Below are 22,990 nucleotides of genomic sequence, written 5' to 3' on the forward strand. Positions count from 1 at the left end.
TTTGGCTTTCTGAACTTATGATGTAATAGACTGCATAGCTTTTTGTGGCAGATGCTTGGAATGAAAGTTTCAAACAGAATTGTTTTTGACTGAGCTGTCAGGTTCAGAGTTGAGTGTAAATGAGTCCTGTCTCACAACTAACTTTTATGATAAAGAAATTCTTTGCAGTTTTCGATTTGAATGTTGCACATTTTGATTTCTAAAGTTGTGGGTTTTTTTTTTTTTTTTTAAGAAAAATAAAACCTGCAAACAATTATTTTATTACATGAAAGCCAGTACCAAGAAAAGATTAATTCAGTCCAGATGTAAAAATGTATGTGAATTTTAGATTTGGATGATCTCAACAAGTTTTCCCTTTTGTTGATGGGACTGCCTGGATCCCAGATGGCATTCACAAATTATCCCTTAGGTGGTTTTCTGAGTTGAGAACGAAATTTCTTGGGCTTTCCCTAAAGTCGATTTATTACTAAGTCTTCTAAAGGATAGAAAGTTTTTTGCATTAGTACATTTTTCTGTTCGTTAATACAAACCTCATAAATGCCCTAGTTTGGTAGATGAAGCGTATTTCTTTCATAAGTGGGAAAACAGGAGATATTCGGTTAGTGTATCCTTATGGGTAAAGCATAAAAGCTTTGGCTTTCATTTTTGCAATTTCAACTTTCTTCTTTTAAAGTAAAAAAAAAAAAAAGTTTTAAGGGTGTTTACAATCCTCAATAGAATCCTACTGCAACAGTTTGTGGTTTCAGATATAGCAATCTGTCCTTGTTTGATGATCCCCACCTCCTCCCCACCCCCAACGAGGAACAACAAACACAGTTTATTTAAAAGTCAGTATATTTTTAAACGTGTACTCCTAGTACTAGAGTTATAAAGGCTGTTTGTTGCACACATTAAAATTATGTATTTTTAGGAAGTCTTTGTATGATTATATCATTACACATTTTGAGAGTGTGTTTATGTCGTGATTGTGTATAAAACAATGGAGAGTTAGGAGAGGGGAATGGGGAAGATTTAGCGAAGTTTTATGAGTAGTGAAATTTCATTTATAATGTATGTTCCCTAAAACCCAAACAGGCAAAATGTTATTGTTGGTATCTGTGGTTAAACTTTGATACAGAGGGTAGTCGAGAGGGCTTTCTGAATTGCACATTATCCTGAGGAAGAGGCTTTGGGGGCCTTTAAAAATAAGTAGAAACAAGTTAAAGGGATACATTGAGAGGAACGAGGAAGTGGAGTACTGGACATTGTATTGCAAGGAAATCTTAAAGTTAGAAGGATAAGTATTTAAAACAAGGCCAAAGTAGAGAGAACTTACTGTTTCGAAGTGTAGATTAAAGAATAAGGTATTTTTAGCCGAGAAAAAAGGATTAGAATGATTAGAATTAAGGTGCCCTATAAAGTCTGTATACAACTTGAAATAGGACTGCTAATTGATAGTTATCCTGGAAACTTTGCCTGTCTTAGTGTTGAATCACTAGTTTGGTGTTAAATAATGTGCAGGGACTGGATGCTTATAACTGTATCCCATACATTCCAAAAGCCACTTCCCATTTCAAAGACCGGAAACGTTTTTTGTTTAAGTACTAATGATTCTACAAATAATTAGTCCCCCAGTAGTTGAGGAAACTACTGTCTACCTCCCATGCTGTGGGACCAGAGGGTGCGCTACAGCAGTAATGGCTGAAGTTATTATGAAGTTTTAGGTAAAAACAAGCAATCTGTGCTTCTCATTACCTTACGTGATTTAGTGGTGTAATTCTGATGCAAGTTTGTGTATGATCACTTTTTATATACATCAAATGGAACGGAACAGTCATGCAGTATATATACCATATCGATCAAAGATGAATTACAGAACCCTGAGAAGAGGAAAGAAATCATTGCTCTCTCAGCTGATTGTATTACTTGAAGTCAAGAAGAGAGAAGTGTGCTGAAACAAACTCACAGCTGAACCAAATACAGTCCCAAGAGAAGGCAATGTTTTCCTGGAGCTTCCTTGGAGTTGTCTGTAGCACAGCATTTTCTTTTCTTTTCTTTTCTTTTTGGTTTTTTTTTTGTTGTTTTGTTTTGTTTTTTTGAGACGGAGTCTTGCCCTGTCACCCAGGCTGGAGTGCAATGGCGCAATCTTGGCTCACTGCAACTTGCACCTCCCGGGTTCAAACGATTCTCCTGCCTCAGCCTCCTGAGTAGCTGGGATTTACAGGTGCCCGCCACCACGCCCATCTAATTTTTGTATTTTTAGTAGAGATGGAGTTTCACCATGTTGGCCAGTCTGGGCTCGGACTCCTGACCTCATGATCTTCCCGCCTTGGCCTCCCGAAGTGCTGAGATTACAGGCTTGAGCCACCGCCCCCGGCCAGCATAGCATTTTCTTGAATGTCTTTCCCCACCTGTATGGCCTTACTTAGCTAAGTTAAATCGATACAGCAAGAAACTAGGTAGAGATTTGGTCATTATCCAGGTCATTGCATTAATGTGCTGATAATTGGAATAATTCTGACCAGAAATATCTATTTAGACTCTCACTATCCCAAATGGATCCTCTTCAGGGGTGTTTTCAGATTTTTTCCAACATTACCTTTGTACTTGTTTTATACAGCTTTGAGCAATAATGTTTCACTGGTATATGAAGACAGAAAAACAATATTTTGTATTAATTTATAGCCACAGTTTCATGTGAGGGAGGAAATCATTTTAAAAAATTAAGCAATTTCTTGATGCATATTTTAGGAAATATAATGGAGTTTCTCACTTAGCTTTTCAGATGATTTTCTCTCTGATTGGTTTAAATAAAATGTGATTAATTTTCTCCCCACAGGTAGTAGCACTTGTGTGTACAGTTTCAGTAGATGACTTTTATTTTGGTCCCTGTAGCTTTATTTCTTTGAACTTGTTACTGAATTATACACAACCAGACAAATGCACAGATCAGGAGTGTACAGCACAAAATAATCACATCTGGGCAACTAGCATCCAAATCAAGGAACAGAACATTACCAGCCTCTCTTTACAGTCATCATCCTTGTCCCCAGGATAACCATTATTCTGACTTTTATTGTCACGGATTAGTTTTAAGCTGTTCTTGGACTGCATTTAAATGCAATAAAATACACATTTTTTGGTCATCTTTAGCTCAACATAATGTCATGTGATATATCCAAATTGATGTAGGTAGCAGTAGGTCTTTTTTCTGTTATTTCTGTGAACGAATATGCCCAGTTTATCCATTTTGTTAGTGGATATTTGGGTAATTTGAGGACAGTACCTGATAGGTGACCTTTTGATGGCTCTAAAAAATGTTGAGCACTTTGGGATTGAAAGCTGAGTATGGTCTTAAGATTGAAAGAAAAAAAGTAACGTCAGAAATAAGATGTGAGAGGAAAAAAAACATTCTTAAGAACACTTTAAAGGTTCAACTCAGTCACTGTATCCTAAGGATATAGTTTGGAATATACCAACTAGATATTACCAGATTTCAACTGACAATTGGTAAGAGGAAGGAGGCCTTAGCTGACATCTAGCCAGCCACATCATTTTTCAGAGATGGAGGCACTGCGGCCTCGAGAGGTTGAATGACTATACAAAGTCTCACAGCTAATGACAGCACCAATAGTACAAGCTGCTCTGACTCTCCATCTTGTCTCCTCTAGTGCCACGTGCTTGTTGGAGAGAGAGAAGGCAAGATCAGGGCTACCAACTGTAGCTGTGCAGGTTTTGCCATGCAAGGTGGGTCTGAAAACCAGCTCCCTACTATGTCGTCCAAGCAGTGAGTCCATTGGGGGGCGCACTGCCTGGAGGATGGGTGCCCCTCTCTGATTCATGCAAAGGTATTCTATGGCTCTGTTCAGATAGACTCAGATCTGCCCAGAGAAAATGTATCTGTAGCCCAGTGAGGCAGAATTTTTCTTCATTCAGCCTGCTGTACCTCTGCCCTCCATACAGAGCTCTGTTGGGGCTTGCCTTTTCCCTGTTTTCTCTCTCTCCCTCACTTCTAGGGCTTTCTAATGAGACTTTGGGTTATAAGTATCAAGTAGGAGATCTCTCGAGGTCCCTCTTGATTCAGTCTTTTGTTGATCCATAAATGATCTAGGATGGACCCTAACTTCAAAGGACTGTTTTGTCAATATTTTTGGAATAATTCATCCTTAAGAAAATGTCTCAAAAATTCATTTTTTGGACTCCTCCTGCCTTTATGCTTCTCCCTCTTTTCTCTCTTTTTGTGTCTTCCTTCCACCCCCATCCAGTTATCATTTCTTAAAGATCCCTGGAAACATCCAGTCTTTGTCTACTGAGAGCAGCAGTGAAATTCTGACGCCAAAATCTGTGGCAGTCTCCAGGAAGTACTTATTGTAAAACATAAGATAATGATTTCACCGAGAGATCTAACAGATAAAACATAGCGCTTGCAAAGGAAAAATATTCATGTATACATTTTCTTTTATGTTTCCCTAAAGAATAAAGGGCAGTTTTATTATTTAAGAAAAGACTCAGAGCTTCAGCTTAGGCTCACTAAAAAGGTGAAGAGAAGGTAAAATTAGAGAATTTTGTAAGTATGTAGTATTTATATATCCTACCTGAATAAGATACTGCTTATTGCAGCAAAAATTTAGCATATGTAATGTTAACAAATAAAAAATATGCTGATCATAGGGCCACAGCTCTGACAAGTTGCTCAGTGAAATTACTACAGAACAGAGTAATCCATATTGAAGACAGCATAGAAGAGGGATAGTAAAATATAATGATAGGAATGAGGTCTTTGAGATCAGTCCCCTGGGGCCCAAATCCAGACTCCAGTATTCTCCCATGTGTAACCTTGGGGAAGTTACTTAACTCTCTGCACCTCTTTTTCCTCATCAGTAAAGTGGGAGATAATTATAATAACTATCCCGTAGGATTGTTCTTATTTTTAAGTGAAATGGTACAGATAAAACAACTGGCGTGGTCTTTGATATATAATAAATGTCTTAAGTGATGTTAGCTATTGCTGCTTAAGACAAAAAGAAGTGATGTATAAAAGGACTTACAGTTTTATGGGAGGTTCCCAAACCTTCATTTATAAGCATTTCATGAGGTTTAACTTTGTTTTTTGACGGCATTAAGCAGGCAACAAAACCTAGTATTTCTCAGTTACAGATACTGGGAAGTCTGTGTTGCTGCAGTAGGAGCAGCTGGCCTGTCGCACTGATTACTAATTGATCGAGTTATTTTTCCTAATTCTCTTCTAATTTCCAGCCATCTCAGTCCTTCAGCTTCTGTCTGCTAGATAATTGTTTCTTTCCATATGCCAAAAAAGCCAGCCTGCAGATTTAAAAAATTCTCTTTACGGTGACTGATGTTGTGCAAAGTTCTTTTAAACTTAAAGAGTACCACTGAGTGGCCCACCATGTCTTTTGCCCATGTTCCCTGCATGGCTTCATGTGAGTACTTTTGAAGAAAGCCACTGTTATTGATATAAAGCAGTTCTTTATTCCCATCCCCTAATCATTGGCACAGTTTATATAATGTGGGTCAGAACCATTTGTGATTTTCTGTTATGAGGGCCAGAGTTTGAGATTTTAAACGATTCATTCAAAGAAACTTAGGAGAGACACAGTTAAGCACCTTAGAAAGATACATTTTCATCTAACTAGCCTAAGTACAAGCTCAGCTAAAAACGGTACAGGATCCTCTAGAAGACTCGCGCTGTATCATTCTGATCTGTTCATTCAAGGGCAGGGGACCTAGTCCGGATAACCCAGTTCCCGTTGTGATTGTGCGTGTAAAATCTTGAGCTTAGTAAACTTAACACTTTAAAAATGTTCACTAAGTCCGTTAAAAACCAGGTTTTATGTCTTTATGAAGTATTCAGGACTGTGCTGAATACTTTGTGCAATTTCTGCCAATGTGTTTCATGTCTAGTTGGGGGAACAAAATACATGTGTGTGAAAAGATACTAGATGTTTCCAGATGAGTGTGAAGTTGAGCTTTGGTTTTAGGGTCCAAAATCAAGGATGGTCAGACATGGGATGTTCCCAGCCTTCCTGGGGCCACTGGATTTATAATGGATAGTGAAGTCAGGCTGAGATTTTTCTATCCTTCAAGCCCATAGAAAAGGGGCTTTTCTAGGAGCAACAGAAATGTACAAGATCTGGTAAAAATCTCAAATATTAAAAGACAACTATGAAATTAAAATTATTAAATGTTTAAATTCATGCATTCAATATAATGTATGCCTAGTATATGCCAGGCACTAGTCTAGGTCTGAGAGATGTCAGTGAATAAAATAAAGGGGGAAAACAAAAAAAAAAAAAACAAACAAAAAAAACTCTGCCTTCATGGACCTTATATTCTATTAGGAGGCAATCAGCATATCAAAATAAGTGTTATAGTATTTTGGAAGGTAATAAGCCTGATGGGAAAAAGAAAACATGGAGCAGGCTAAGGGACAGTAGGAGTGCTGGGGAAGGGAGGCAGGGACTTCACGATTTGGAGGAGTGTAGTCAAGGTAGACCTCACTGAAAAGAGGGCTTGAAGGAGGAAGAGAGCCACGCAGAGCTAGCTGGGGGAAAAGTGTTCCAGCAGAGGGACTAGTGAAGGCATCAGGTGGAAGCATGCCTGGTGTGTTCCAGGAACAGGGAGAAGACCACAGTGGTAGAGCACTGAGAGCAGGGAGAGAAGGAGTAGTAGACAAGGTCAGAGATGTTTGGAGAGCACATGTTTGGCTTGCGTGGACTGTATTCAAGGCTTGACTGTGAGTGGAATGGGGAGCCATCAGAGGGTTTTGTGCAGAGGAGTGAGATGATTTGATCTGCATTTTAATAGAATCACTGGTTGCTGTAGGAATCTGGAATTTAGGGAATAGGTCTAGTTTGGAGATACAAATTTGGAAACTGCCAACAGAATTTGGATGAGATCACTTGGGAATATGTGTAGTGAGAGAAAGAGGCTTATGGACCAAGCCTTGGGGCATATCAGTATTTACAGTTTGTAGAGAAGAGAAGAAATCACACACATAGTACAAGAAAGTGTTTTAAGAACATTTTTCCAACATAGTGAACCCAATTAAGTGTCTCCATTCCTTGAGTAACAATGTTATCACTAGAAGGTACTGTTAACTCTGTTGACCTACACAGTGGAAGAATGAACTATGAATTGTTTTTCTAATTGTGATGTTGGTCTTGGGCTAAACCTGGATGCTTCATCTTTTAGAGGTTGTGTTGATAAGGAGGAATCAGTAGAAGAAAATTTAAGAAGGAGCAAGCAGAGGATAGGAAGAAAATTAGAAAAATGTTCCTGTAGTCAAAGAAAATATCTCCAGCAGAAGAGTGGATCAGTTAGCTCACATGTTGCTGAGAGGTCAAGTAGGGTGAAGACCGAGAGTTGCTCATTGGATTTAGCAACCTGGGGAGTCATTGGTGGTGATGACAAGAGCTGTGTCACTGGAGGAGTGGGGATGAAAACCTTATTGGAGTGGGTTCAAAGAGAACAAAAAATTTCTGAAAGATAACTATTACTTGTAATTCAGTTTTGTATATTACAAATATTTAATATTGGATGTGGGTACATTTTAATATGCCTGATGGTATGTGCAGCGGGACTTTGGAAATGAGAATGTTGGAGGCCATGCGTATCTTCAGCAGCCTTTGTCAGAGTTAGGGAGCCTTTGAGCTTTTCCCTAGTTATTATTGGTAGGGCTCTAGTATATAGATTGTAGTTCATATATTGTGAAATAGAGAAACAGTTCTATGCAGTTTTTTAGTTCTTTATTAAATGTCTTTGGATGAGAACTGTATCTTGAAAATACTCATACTTTGTTTAAAGACTTTCATTTCTAGTAAAGATGTGTTCTTTAATTCAACCTATTGATCCTTGTCTTAGATTGTTTTTGATACTATAATGGAGTACCACACATAGGGTGTTCTGTCCATAAAGAATGGAAGTTTACTATTAACATTCTTTACAGAACTAGAAAAAAAACTATTTAAAAAGTCATATGGGACCTAAAAAAGAGTCTGAATAGCCAAGGCAATCCTAAGCAAAAAGAACAAAGCTGGAGGCATCATGGTACCCAACTTCAAACTATTAGAGCTACAGTGACCAAAACAGCATGATACTGGTACAAAAACAGACACACAGAGCAGTGGAACAGAATAGAGAGCCCAGAAGTAAGGCAACATACCTGCAGATGTCTGATTTGTGACAAACCTGACAAAACAAGCAACGGGGAAAGAATTCCCTATGCGTTGAATGGTGCTGGGATAACTGGCTAGCCATATACAGAAGATTGAAATTGGACCGCCTCCTTATACCATATAAAAAATTAACTCAAAATGGATTAAAAGCTTAAATATAAAGCCCCAAACTGTAAAAACCCTGGAAGACAACCTAGGCAATACCATTCTGGACATAAAAATGGGCAAACATTTAATGATGAAGACACCAAAAACAATTGCCACAAAGGCAAAAATGGACAAATGGGATCTAATTAAAGTAAACAGCAGAGGAAACTGTCAACAGAGTGAACAGACAGCCTACAGAATGGAAGAAAATATTTGCAAACTGTGCATCTGACAAAGGTCTAATATCTAGCATCTATAAGGAACTTAAATTTACAAGAAAAAATCCATTAAAATGTGGGCAAATGACAGGAACAGACACTTTTCAAAAGAAGACATACACGCAGCAAACAATCATGAAAAAAGCTTGTCATTGATATTGGAGAAAGCAAATGAAAACCACAATGAGGTACCGTCTCACACCAGTCAGAGTGGCTACTAAAATGTTAAAAAAAAATAACAGATGCTAGCTAGGTTGTGGAGGAAAAGGGGATGCTTATACACTGTTTGTGGGAGTGTAAATTAGTTCGACCATTGTGGAAGACAGTGTGGTGATTCCTCAAAGACCTAAAAACAGAAATACAATTCGACTCAGCAATCCCATTACTGGGTATATACCCAAAGGAATGTAAATCATTCTGTTATAAAGACACATGCATGCCTGCATATGTTCATTGCAGGAATATTCACAATAGCAAAGACATAGAATCAAGCTAAATGCCTATCAGTGGTAGACTGGATAAAGAAAATGTGGTACATATATACCATGGAATACTATGCAGTGATAAAAAAAAGAATGCAATCATGTCCTTTGCAGTAACATGGATGGAGCTGGAGGCCATTATCCTCAGCAAACTAATGCAGAAACAGAAAACCAAATACTGCATGTTCTCACTTATAAGCGGGAGCTTAATGATGAGAACACATGGACACATAGAGGGGACACACACTGGGGCTTACCAGAGGATGGAGTTTGGGAGGAGGGAGAGGATCAGGAAAAATAACTAATGGGTACTAGGCTTAATACCTGGGTGACAAAATAATCAGTACAGCAAACCCCGTGACACAAGTTTGTCTATGTGACAAACCTGTACTCATATCCTTGAATTTAAAATAAAAGTTACGCTTCAAAAAAAGGAAGTTCATTCAGCTTATGGTTCGGGAGCCCTGAAGTCCAAGAGCACGGCACCAGCATCTGGCCCAGGTCATCCCATGGTGGAATGCAAAAGCAAGGGCAAGACAGAAAGCACAAGGGGCCGGACTGGTTTTTATAACAACCTGCTCTTGTGATAAGTACATTAATCCACTCATGAGGACTTGACCCTCATGACTCGGTCACCTGTTGTTAGACCCCACCTCCCAGTGCTATTGCATTGGGGATTAAGTTTCCAACACATGAACTTTTGGGGGGCTCATTCGAACCATAGCAGTCCTTTTTCATGAAAAGTGAGACATGTGCTTTGACTTGGCTTCTTTTTCAGCAATGGTGATAGGTTTGGTCTGACTAGGCCACACAGCATAGTGCCCCACTGGCCTGGAAGCCATCATTCACAGAGTAAATGGCCCAGGTTAGTGAATCCCACGAGCCAGAGCAAATTGAGTAATAGAAAAATTGCCTCTTTAAAATTTTAAATACCTTGTTGATGACTTTCATCATGAAGTATTATTTCAAAGCATGTGATGAAGCAATTTTCATAGTCCTGTATTTTATAATTATACACCAAGAATTTTCTCTTCTGGGAACTACCTTTGAATTTTGCTAACTGTCTGTAATACTGTCATCAAAATGAATCAACAAGTGTCTGATACTAATTATCTTTTCTTTCTCTAAGCTTATTAAAATGCTAACACCTAGGCCTTTAATGCATAAGTATTGTTTTTGGATAGTTAAAAGCTTAGAGTGATTGGTAGAATGAAAACTTTGTTACATATATTTTAGTGTCTGGTAATACCAAAGTGTAGTATTAGTCTTTAGAAAGTTGCTAATTTAGAAAACGCTGGAAAGGGCAAAGACTTTCCTTTGCAGTGGATTAGGGCACAAGGTTTTTGAGAAGTGGAGCTCTGATGATTATATGTGTGTTTCTAGTGGGTTGTGGTATATGCATATAATGTCAGCATTCTCTTAGGAACTGGTTTGCCAGCACTGTTTTATTAGTATCATTTTGAATGTTTTTTCAGCTGAAACTTGTAAGTTACTCTACAGTTAGTTAAGTTACAGTACAGTTAGTTAGAATGTAATTGGCTTGTAACCGAAATACACCAGGCCAATGTGAAGTAATTTCCCAGTGCTAAGGCTTTTACATTGTAGATACTGGAGTATGCAGAGGTATAAAACTGAGCAAGTTTTGAAATAAATGTTATGTCGCTTGTCAGTGACTACAGAATAAAGTCCAGATCTCTTAGGGTGGAATTCATCATGCCAACCAGAGTTGCAAGCCTGTGGCCCAACACTAAGTTTTGGCTTTTAACACAGTTATTTGCCAACATTTAAAAATAGAGAAATTTTAACATTAAAAAAATTGAGTTTCATACCTTCTCTAGAGAAATTTGAAGGCCTGGCAAGGTCTGTTGTAGCAACATAACAGCTTCCCCCTTTATACAGGGTGTGTGCTCTGCAGTCTCCCACAGCCCCTGGCGGAGACTCTCTTGTCCCCAACATTGGGGCCAAGACACCGTAGGCATTTTTCATCCTGCAGGCTTCACTTCTTTGCTCCTGCCCTGGTAGGCATGTGAGTTTGCTAACCTTGTGTTTAGATACTTATTTTTTTTCTCAAAGTTCCTTAAATCTAGCCAAATTGTTCTTCCCATTGACGTGTCTAATGCATACACACTTCGTCTACCTCATGTTTCTGCTTCTGGCTTCTCCTTCCGCTGCATCTGAGCTGCATGTTGCCTGTATCACATCATTGGAACCTAGCACATTTCTAGCTCCCCAGCTGTACTAGTTTCTTGAAGACAATGATTATTTAATTTACTAACACCTAGCAAATTTATTTTAAATTTTCTAGGTTAACTATTTGCTATGGTTTGGCTGTGTCCCCACCCAAATCTCATCTTGAATTTAACTCCAACAGTTCCCATGTGTTGTGGGAGGAACTTAGTGGGAGGTAATTGAATCATGGCAGCGTGTCTTTCCCGTGCTGTTCTCGTGATAATGAATAAGTCTCACAAGATCTAGTGGGTTTAAAAATGGGAGTTTCCCTGCACAAGCTCTCTTCTCTTGTCTGCCGCCATGTGAGTTGTGCCTTTCACTTTCTGCCATGATTGTGAGGCCTCACCAGCCATGTGGAACTGTAAGTCCAATAAACCTCTTCCTTTTGTAAATTGCCCAGTCTCAGGTATGTCTTTATCAGCAGCGTGAAGATGGACTAATACTCTATTGTTAGATTTAACTTCCAGTGGATGATAATCTATGATTATAGTGACACTTATAGAAGAAGTAGAACGTAATCAAAATCTTATGTGAAATCTACTTCCTCACATAGTGCTTTCTTAATTTACTATGCCATTTCCTTTGTAGCTTTGTAGTAACATTTATATAATCCATTTGAGTATTAATTCACTAAACACCTCATTTATTGCCATTTCCCTAGTTCTGTTACATAGATGGATGATGCTTCCAGATGAATGGCTCATTACTATGTGCCGTTTTATTTTAGATATGCTTCTTCCTAATGACTATTACTGTTTTAAATGTCTTATCTTTTTATTCATTTGGTGAATAGTGTGTCTACTGTGGTACTTTTGAAGCTTTCACTTTTTAGCAGGAATGGCAGATTTAAATAATGGAGTACATAATGACTTAATTTCAAAAACTGTTACTGAGAAGTAGAGGTGCTATGAGAGTTTAGGGCAGTCTGATCTGGTCTAGGAGTGGGGACTGAAGTGGGGATTGTAACAGGACTGAATTCTGAATTCCTTAACTTTCTCATACATATTCCATGGTGGTTTGTAAAGTAATTGGAATGTAAAAATTTAACCTTACAAACAAATAAAGAGGTAATTTTGTAACAAAATAATAGTTAAAAAGTTTTTTCCCTGAGAACTTAACTTGGCTGTTGTCATTGCATTAGTGATAAACAAAATTATGATTTATAGCTCTAGAATTTATTGTTTGGTACCTGAGTTGAACTCAGTTTAAATAAGTAAACAAAGGACAAATGGGAAATTGGGCTAGAAATTTCAGATATTAGCCTGGCACAGTGGCTCACACCTGTGTTCCCAACACTTTGGGAGGCTGAGGCAAGCACATTGCTGGGGCCCCGAAGTTTGAGACCAGCTTGGGCAACGTGATGAAACTCTATCTCTGCAAACAATACAAAAGTTAGTTGGGTTTGGTGATGCATGCCTGTGGTCCCAGCACTCTGGAGATTGAGGCGGGAGGATTGCTTGAGCCTGGAACGTCATGGTTGCAGTGAGCTGTGATCATGCCATTGCACTCCAGCCTGTCTAGCCTGGGTGACAGAGCAAGATCCTGTCTCAAAAAAAAAAAAAAAAAAAAAAAAAAGATCAGATATGAATAGCTTACAAAACAGCTTTTATTTTATGAAACTATAATTATTTCAAAGGTATTTGTAATGAGGAATTTTCTTATGGCTTTCAGAAATAGGATATAAAAAATAAACTTAGTAATACCCTAATAGTTACTAGTGGATAGCACCTTTATTTAATACTGCAAGTCCATAACTGAAAAATTAATACTTTATCGCTTGGAAGAGTGAAGTAATATGGTATCCTGAAAAAAACTCAGCAGTACATTTATTGACATGTGTGACCCAAAATGTAGAGTGGAATTTTGTGTGGTTGCGTATGTTTTATCACAACAATCAGAAATGTTTTATGTATTTTCTTCCAAAGAAAATAGAATTCTATACTTAACCCATCTAAATATAGTGGTAAAGTTAATTTTTTGCATAGTTTAGTGACACACTGAAACAAAGGTCAGCTGCAGTGGTGCCATTTCAGAAATCTCTTTTGAGGAACTCACATTACTTACAATTATAGAAGGAGATTCAGAAAAATTGATATATTTAAGGGTTTTACTTCAAAGAAACCCAAGATTTTCAAGTGTAATATTAAGGATATTTAAGGAAATTAAAATCAGGAACAGTTTTTAATAAATGTTGTCTCATCTAGAATTTAAAATAAATTCTAATTAAATCTTAAAAATAAAATCTTTTAAAACTCAAGTACTCATTTTCTGAGCCCTCATTCATTTTAAATCTGTGGGAGAGGATGTTGAGAGCTAATGATTTGTAATTGACTAAATTATTTGTTTCTACAGGTGCCTAAAAAAAGTAAAGATAAATTTTCTTGAAATATAAGTTGTAGAGTAAAATCTAGCAGGGAAAGCTAATTGAAGTTATCTAACTTGTAAAACAACATTTCCTTTAATTACTGCCTTACATATTCTTGAACTAGGCTCATGTTGCTGATGAGTAAATTTTCAGGAAATTTTTAATCAATGTATTACAGATACAGGGTCTAAATTAATTCACATTGTCAGTCATTTGTTCAGAGCAGCTGTTACCCTGAAAAATCCTCTATTAATTTATAGAACTGGTTAGAAAAGGGAAATGAAAAGAAGGATGTTTTGAAATGATTACACATTATACATTTAAGGGTGAGATACTAAGGACAGTTGCTTGATTTACTCTTTAGAAGTTATTTATTTATTTATTTATTTATTTATTTAGACAGAGTCTTACTCCTTTACCCAGGCTGGAGTGCAGTTGCACAATTTCAGCTCACTGCAGCCTCCGCCTCCTGGGTTCAAGTGATTCTCCTGCCTCAGCTTCTGAGTAGCTGGGATTACAGGCATTCACTACCATGCTTGGCTAATTTTTGTATTTTTAGTAGAGACAGGGTTTCATCATGATGGCCAGGCTGGTCTTGAACCCCTGGCCTCAAGTGATCTGCCCGCCTTGGCCTCCCAAAGTGCTAGGATTACAGGCGTGAGCCACCGTGCCCAGCCCAGAACTTAAAATGTTTAAGTTAGAATGCAGAAGGCTGTGAAGCTCGAATGAAATAATGCTGGTGTGTTTTTGTTATTGTTGTTTTGAGACTGAGTCTCCCTGTGTCGCCTAGGCTAGAGTGCAGTGCCACAATCTCGGCTCTCTGCAACCTCCGCCTCCTGGGCTCAAGTGATTTTCTTGCGTCAGCCTCCTGAGTAGCTGGGACTACAGGCATGCACCATCACACCCAGCTAATTTTTGTATTTTTTTAGCAGACACAGGGTTTCACCATGTTGGCTAGGCTGTTCTCAAACTCCTGACCTCAAGTGATCCACCCACTTCAGCCTCCCAAAGTGCTGGGATTACAGGCATAAGCCACCATGCCTGCCCCAAATCAGCTTTTTAAATGATGAATCATATACAATAAAAATCAACACATTTTAAGTAGATAATTTGATGAATTTTGACAAATGTATATATCATCATGTAATCAGCACTGCGGTCAAGATACAGAGCATTTTTGTCAAGCCAAAAAGTTTTCTACAACTCCTTTTTAGTCAGTCTTCTCCCCTGCCACTCTAGATGCTTTTGCATCTGGCATGTTTCACTTTAGCATGATGTGTTCATCCATTTTGTTGCACATATCAGTAGTTCATTTTTATTGTTGGGTGGTATTCAGTTGTCACAATTTGCTTATTCATTTACCTGTTTGTGGATATTTGGATTGTTTCTAGTTTGGAGCTATTATGAATGAAGTTACTATAAGCATTTATGTATTATATAAGTCTTGGGACATAAGTTTTCATTTCTGAGTTGTATGGTAAGTGAATGTTTATAAAAAATTGTCAAATTCGTTTTCAAAGTGGCTGTATCATTTAACATTCTCACCAGCCACATCTGAGAGTTCTAGTTGCCCTGAGAGTTCTGGTTGCTCCAGATTCTCACTAAGATTTGGTATTGTCAGTGTTTTTAACTTTAACTGTTCTAGCAGTTGTGTAGTGGTATCTGACTTAGATTTTTATTTGCATTTTCCTAATGACTAATAATGTTGAGTATCATTTCAAGTGCTTATTTACCATTTGTATATCTTTGGTGAAGTGACTTTAACTTTTTTGGCCGTATTTTTAAGAGTTGCCTTGTTCTTGAGTTGTAGTATTTATATATTTTTCGATTTAAGTCTTTAATCAGATATGGTTTTTATTTTTCCAGATATGTTTTAAAAATGTATTTTCTGTTCTGATGATTGTCATTTTTTAAGTGACTTTCAAAGAGCAGAATTAAAAAGCTAAATTTTTGTGGTTCATGTTTTAATGCCCTCAGAACACCAGGGCAACAAGGATCTTCCTTTGTAAGTTTTCTATGACTTTTGGAGTTTTAGCTTTTCAATTTGGACCTGTAATTTCTGTATAAGGGTTGAAGTAGATTGGAATCAGATTGTGGATGTTTACCAAAAAAAAAAAAAAAATTCCCTGGGATTTTTAAAAACTTTATTTTGAGGTAATTTAATTTAATTTTAGTTTTTTTAGAGACAGGTCTCACTATGTTGCCAAGACTAGAGTGCAGCGGCATGATCATGGCTCACTGCAGCCTTGACCTCCTGGGCTCAAGCACTCCTCTGCCTCAGCCTCCTAAGTAGCTGGGACCACAGGCATGCACTACCGCATATAGCTAATTTTTTATTTTTTATTTTTTTGTGGAGATGGGAGTCTTACTATGTTGCCCAGGCTGGCCTCAAGTGCTCCTCCCATCTTAGTCTCCTGGAGTGCTGAGATTAAAGGCATGAGCCACCGCACCTGGCCTGAAGTAATTTTAGACTCACAAGAAGTTGCAAAAATAGTATAGAGAGTCTCCCAGTGATAATCAACTGGTTTTCAAAACCAGGAAAGTGACATTGGTACAGTACTATTAACTAGCTTTAGATTTCTTCAGTTTTTATGTGTACTCATGTTTAACACTAATTGAACTTTGGTTATAGTTGCATTGAACATATAGATTAGTTATGGGAGAATTGATATCTTAACAATATTGAATCTTCCTGTTGTACATTTTTATATATTTAGTTACGGGTTTTTGTTTTTGAGACGGAGTCTTACTCTTCTGCCTAGGCTGGAGTGCAGTGGCACAATCTCAATTCACTGCAGCCTCCACTTCCTGGGTTCAAGTGAGTCTCCTGCCTCAGCCTCCTGAGTAGCTGGGGTTACAGGCGCACACCACCACGCCCGGCTAATTTTTGTATTTTTAGTAGAGATGGGGTTTCACCATGTTGGTCAGGCTGGTCTCTAACTCCTGACCTCATGATCCACCCATCTCAGCCTCCCAAAGTGCTGGGATTACAGGCGTGAGCCACCATGCCTGACTAGTTAGGTTTTTTTTTTTTTTTAACTTTCTCTAAGAAATATTGTTTTTCGTCATATGGGTCTTACACTTTGTTAAATTTATCACTAAATATTTAATTTTTTTGATGCTGCCATAAATGATATTTTAAATTTCAATTTCCAATCATTGGATAGTATTTAGAAATAAAACTGATGGTTTTTGGTGTATTGACCTTCTGTTTTGGACCTTCATAAACTTAATAATAGGTTTTTAAGACATGTCTTAGGATTTTCTACATTGACAGTCATGTCTGCAAATACAGATAGTTTTAATTCTTTCTTTCTAGTCTGGATGCCTTTTCTTGTCTTATTGCTCTGGAGAGGAGCTCAATAGCATGTTGAAAATGAATAGTGAAAGCAGACATCTTTGCCCATTTCCAGTCTTAGCAGAGAAAAACTTTCCATCTTTCACCATTTGTGTAATATTAGCTATAGATTTTTCATACATATGATTTACCAGATGGAGGAAGTTCACTTCTATTACTGGTTTGCTGAGGGTTTGTGTATGTTTTTTCGTGGTTTTTTTTTTTTTTTTTTTTTTGACAGTCTCACTCTGTCACCCAGGCTGGAGTGCATTGGCACCATCTTGGCTCACTGCAACCTCTACCTCCTGGGTTCAAGCAATTCTCCTGCCTCAGCCTCACAAGTAGCTGGGATTACAGGTGCCTGCCACCACTCCCAGGTAATTTTTTGTATTTTTAGTAGAGATGGGGTTTCGTCATGTTGGCCAGGCTGGTCTCCAACTCTTGACCTCAGGTGATCCACCTGCCTTGGCCTCCCAAAGTGCTGGGATTACAGGTGTGAGCCCTTGCGCCTGGCGGTTTGTATGTTTTATCATATGTTAAATTTTATCAGCTGTTTTTCTGCATCTATTGAAATGATCATATAATTTCATTTTTTCATCTGTTATGGTGAGTAACATTGATTTTTGAATATCAAACCAATCTTGCGCTCCTGGGATAAACCCAACGTGGTCATCATATGTTATCCTTTTGGTATATATTGCTGAATTCAGTATACCAAATTTTATTAGGAGTCTCGTGTTATGTTCATGAGGGATATTGGTCATTTAAAAAATTTTCTTATAATGTCACCTAGTTTGGGAAATGATGGCCTCATAGAAAGAGTTGGGAAATATTCCCCTTTCTTTGGTTTTCTGGAAAAGCTTGTGTAGAATTGGTATTAATTTTTTATTTGAATATTCATAGAGTTTACCAGTGATGCCATCTGAGCCTACGATTTTCTTTGTCATAAAATTTTTAACTAAAAATTCAGTTCATTTAATAACTGAGGGATCTTCAGAAAGTTCACAGAAAATGCATATTATGCATGGATTTCAGAATGGTTTTGCACCGAAATAAACTCATACTAACATGTTGTAAGACACCTGAATAGAATCTAGTTTGAGGCACTAAAAAGGGTAAGGCAGCAGTTTGAAAAGAACCCCTCTCAGAGCAACATGAATTCTGCGGAAATTGAGGCAAGAGTAAACATCAAATTTGTGGTGAAGCCTGGGTGGAAGAATAGTGAAATCATTGGTGCTTTACAAAGAGTTTATGGAGACAGTGACCCAAAGAAATCAGGAGTTTACAAGTGGATAACTTACTTCTTTTAAGAAGAGACTAGCAAATGTTAAAGATGAAACCTGCAGGGGCAGACCATTCACACCAATTTGTGAGGAAAAAAAATTCATCTTGTTCATGCCCTGATTGAAGAAGACCAATAATTAACAGCAGAAACAATAGCCAACACTGTAGAATCTCAGTTGATTCAGCTTACACAATTGTAACTGAAAAATTTAAGTCGAGCAAACTTTCCACTAGATGGGTGGCAAAACCATTGTGCCCAAATCAGCTGCAGACAAGAACAGAACATTCATTGGAAATTTTAAGGAAATGGGATTAAGATCCTGAAGCATTTCTTGAAGGAATTGTAACAAGAGATGAAACAGGGCTTTACCAGTATAATCCTGAAGACAAAGCACTATCAAAGCATTGGCTACCAAGAGGTGGAAGTGGTCCAATCAAAGCAAAGGTCAGGGCAACAGTTTTTTGGGATATTCGAGGCATTTTGCTTGTTGACTGTCTGGGGAGCCAAATAATTGTAACATCTGCTTATTATGAGTCTTTTGAGAAAGTTAGTTGAATCTTTAGCAGAAAAATGCCTGGGAAAACTTCTCTGGAGAGTTTTTCTCCACCACAACAATGCTCCTGCTCAATTCCTCTCTTCACACAAGGACAATTTTGGGAGAGTTTTGATGGGAAATCATTAGGCATTCACACTACAGTCTTGATTTGGCTCCTTCTGATTTCTTTTTGTTTCCTAATCTTAAAAATCTTCAAAGGGCACCCATTTTTCTTCAGTTAATAATGTGAAAAGACTGCATTGACATGGTTAAATTCCCAGGACCCTCAGTTCTTTAGGATGCATGCACTAAGTGGCTGGTATCATTACTTATAAAAATGTCTTGACCTTTTGGAGCTTATGTTGAGAAATAAAGCTTATATTCTTTATTTTTATCTTTTGATTCCATTTTTTCCATGAACTTTATGAAGTCCCCTCATATAGGGCTATTCAGGTTATCTATTTTGTCTTGAATGAGCTTTGGAGGTGTGTCTTTTAATAGATTTGTCCATTTTATCTATGTTTTTGAATTTATTGTAAAATTATTCATAATAATATTATTATTGGGTGCTGCATTTTGACAGTTTGGGCTTCATTCTAGAAGGATGAATGAACGCATTCATTGGGTTCCATTTTTCATGAAGGATAAGTGTAGATAAGTTACTTGGGCATTAAAGAGTTTGGACCTTATTCTAGCATGTAAGTAAGTTACGTGGGGTTTAAAAAGTCTGGACTTTATTCACCGTGTGGGTAAGTTACTTGGGCCCAGTTTGATCCTTTTGAGGCTTGCTTCTAACCTTCTTTAGAGTTGGTTCAGGGCAGCCTTCAGACTAAAGCTTTACTTGCCCTACTGAGGTGTAATGTCTTTCAGATTAACCCGTCTGATGCCGTAGATACTACAGGATTTATCCTCTTGGTAGTGGAAATGAGAACTATGCCCAGCTCTATGTGAGCTTTAGGAATTGTTTGACCTATTGCTTGTCGAAGATTCTTTCCTCTGCCTTGTGGAGTTTTTTTTCCACGTAAGCAGAGATCAATAGTTAGCCAATGTATCAAGGGAACCTCTCTGAAGATCTTTGGACCTCTCTCTGGGTTCCCCTACTTCCTCTTTGGGATTCTGTGCTGGCCCAAATTCTAGCTGCCTCTGCCTCCCAAACTTTCCTCTTTATCTTCTCAATTCAGGGAATCTTCTCAGTTCTGTTTGGATTCCTTTCCTCACTGTGGACCAAAACTGCCTCCAGTCATTAAGTTTGGGGAATCATTAGGCTTACCTAGTTTGTTTTCCTTCAGTGTCTAAAAACCATTTGATGTGTTTTATCCACTTTTCTAGTTGTTTATGGCAGAGGACAATTCCTGCAGCAATTCATATTTAATGGCCAAGAACTGAAAGTTCCTGGATGTAACAGGTTATTTTTAAAAACTCTTCAAAACTGGAAGAAATGCTTTGAAAAATGTGGAGGGGAAAAAAAGTACAGAGGTGTTTTTTGCATAATTATATGTGGAATATGGTGCTTTTTATACTCATTCTGAGGAATGGTCCCTGAAAGTAATCACTTGCCAGTGAAGGTTTGTAGATTGTCCAGAGTTTGTGGTGCATTAAGAGTCTGAAAGGAAGTATTTTTTTTTATTATCAGAATCTTTGCTTTTAATGACTTTATTCACTAAAGTGTATAACTTAGACCTCAGCTACGGTTTTCATTTATTATACATGGAAGCTTAGAAAATATCATGACGATTTTTACTTTTGGAGAAAATAATTTCCAAATCCTGGACAGACGACTTTCAATTGGAAGATGCTTTTGAAAGAAAGACTCATTAGAGGGAGTTTCAGGATTTTGTCTCCTGGTTGTTGAAACTTGTACTGAAGGTAAAAAGCCAATAGATAATTTACAACTTTGCAAATCTTGTATCTGAAAAAAAGAATCCAACTTTTCCTAGAAAGCCCACTATAAGGAGCAACACCATGTTTTCTTAATTCATTCTTCCAAACGTGAAAATCACGAAGGAATATAGGCACTCCTCTCAATGAGTACTGTTTAAATATTTGAATGATTTTGCCTGTGGGTCAGAGAGAAGGTGATTCCAAGGCAGTTAATTGTAGGCAATAGATAGTCTTTTCTAGGGTAGGATCGAGGGAGTAAGAGGTAACGATGAGCCGTTGGTGTTGAGCGGTGGTCCTGCCATGCCTGTTGACTTGTAATAGTCTGCTCCTTGGGTTTCTCCAGGATAGATGTTTATGGGTCAGTCTCAATACTTCTGCCTTTCCAGTATGTTTAGAGCCATGTGAAAAAGCAGTGCTGAGCAGAGGTAGGGTGGTTTCTGGTTTTTGTTTGTTTGATTGGTTTGGGGTTTTCTTTTTTAACTCTGACCTTCAAGGTTGAGGTATGGTTCCATTTTTCATGGAAGATTAACCCTATTTGTGTAGGGTAAGGTGTAATTCTGGTTTCCTTCCCCCACACCCTTTAGAAAGCATACTTTAAGTCTCTCTCGAAGCATCAGAGGATGATTACTGTAAGAAGGAATGTTCTCTTTTGGTAATATGGAGGGGGACGCACACCGAACAACCAGATGATCCAGTGAATAGGTAGGTCAAATGGAGGTGACTGGACTGGGCTCTTCAGTGACTCACTCCTGCTTTTTGTTGACTTCACACACCAGAGAGACCAGAGGTTCACTGTTAAGTGGCTTTATTTCTATTTCTTTTAGAATAGATGGGTAATAATTGAATTGACCTTGGTTTGTATCTTATTTCAAAACTCTAGTTGAGAAGAGTTACAGAAATAAGGCCTGTGAATTGGCATATGGGAAACAGAGTGTTACTAGATAGGTAAGTACCACTGAAAATGAGATTTCACACTTGGTATAACTGGCAAATTAATGGTAGTTATTTTCTAGAAGTAAGCTAGGAGAATGAAACACTGAGTGACAGTAGAAGAGGCCAGCTTCTGATTGAAGATTCCTCTGGGAGAAGCATAAAGGATACAGCCATCCCTAGCTCCCAGTTATGTTCCCAACAGCTACCTTAGCAGTCTTGGATCCATGTTTCTCTAGAATAACAGAAGGCACCTTGGTCTCCTTAGAGCACATTGGCTAAAGATTTGATGACTCCCCAGGGGAACTGTAGATCTTTGATTAATGGAAGGCCTTGTTAGGATAGAAGTGTCTTTTAATGTGTTGGAGACAGAATCTGTACATGCAAATGACAATGGTAAATATGTTGTGAAACTATAATAAAGCCATATATGAAAGAAACATTTTTATCATTTCTCTTAAGGGCTTTTAAAATTGTATAATGTTTTGTCTTTATAAGTTTATTTAGCAACTTGTCTCCAACTTGTGTAATCACTGCAAAACTCCTCAAGGGGGTGTTAAATAAGGACTTTTGTAGCAGTAGAAAGTCTTGCTAGATTGTCCAGAGAAATCTTTTACTTTGAAGTCTGTAGATTTTGCTTTTAATCTTCTTTACTTTAAAGAGTACCTGGCCTTGGAGCCTCACTTTGCATCATTCTGCACACGTACTGTGTGTGTGTGGGTGTGGGTGTGGGTGTGGGTGTGTGTCTGTCTGTGGGTGTCCCCACAGCAAATGCTGCTGCTTTGAGTGTGTCTGGGTAACAACATAATCTTAGCCCCATAATTTATGTAGGGTAAAAATTAAATCTAGAATCTCAAAAACCCTTTTCCGGCTTCATAAAATTTTTCACATATAATGAAAGATATCAAGGTAAAAGGCAGGTTTTATTAGCATTTGGGTATGTTTAATTTAGTAAATTATTTTAGCATGCTTCTTAACTTTCTATTTAAAAATATAAAATACGAACTTTCTGAAAAGATGCTAGACTAAGCTAAATTGTTTTTACCCTTGGGAGTTTTGGAATATAACTTAGGAAGAAAAATCTCATTAAGGAAAAGCACACCAGGGTCCTGCAGCTGACTCTCATCTTGGCCAGCACATTCTCTCCAGGTGCCAGTTTCTTAACCTATCAACTTAAAAGGTTGGATGAAGTCGTCTCTAAAATCTGATACAGTGATAAATTTTTCATTTGATTGCCCTTTGTTACATTTGTTTCCAGTTAGGAATAGATAGAAATTCAGAAATTATTTTATACCTGTCACTAGATTATAAAAATTACAAGAATTCATTAACAATTTTAGGAGCTCTAAGGCTTTTCTTAGTTTCAGATCCCTGAAAACAAATCGTGTAGTAAGTGAAATAACATTT

The 22,990-nt window shown here is 37.8% G+C and overlaps 1 protein-coding gene across 24 annotated transcripts in view; it reads left to right on the top strand.

Moving 5' to 3' along the window:
• Window positions 1-22,990, top strand: part of FRMD6 (FERM domain containing 6) — a 249,928-nt gene that overhangs the window by 172,347 nt on the left and 54,591 nt on the right. For 8 of the 24 annotated variants that reach the window (XM_077941009.1, XM_077941005.1, XM_077941020.1 and 5 more), the window contains one exon: window positions 17,212-17,329. The exons of 11 other annotated variants lie outside the window; for them this stretch is intronic. The gene's annotated coding sequence lies outside the window, so the exon portion shown is untranslated. Of the gene's footprint in view, window positions 1-3,650; window positions 3,727-17,211; window positions 17,330-22,990 lie in introns of all 24 variants that reach the window. 5 more of the 24 variants (XM_077941010.1, XM_077941022.1, XM_077941012.1 and 2 more) reach the window with 2 other exon arrangements.

Source organism: Macaca mulatta, chromosome 7, assembly GCF_049350105.2.
Source record: "Macaca mulatta isolate MMU2019108-1 chromosome 7, T2T-MMU8v2.0, whole genome shotgun sequence".
Taxonomy (NCBI): Eukaryota; Metazoa; Chordata; class Mammalia; order Primates; family Cercopithecidae; genus Macaca; species Macaca mulatta.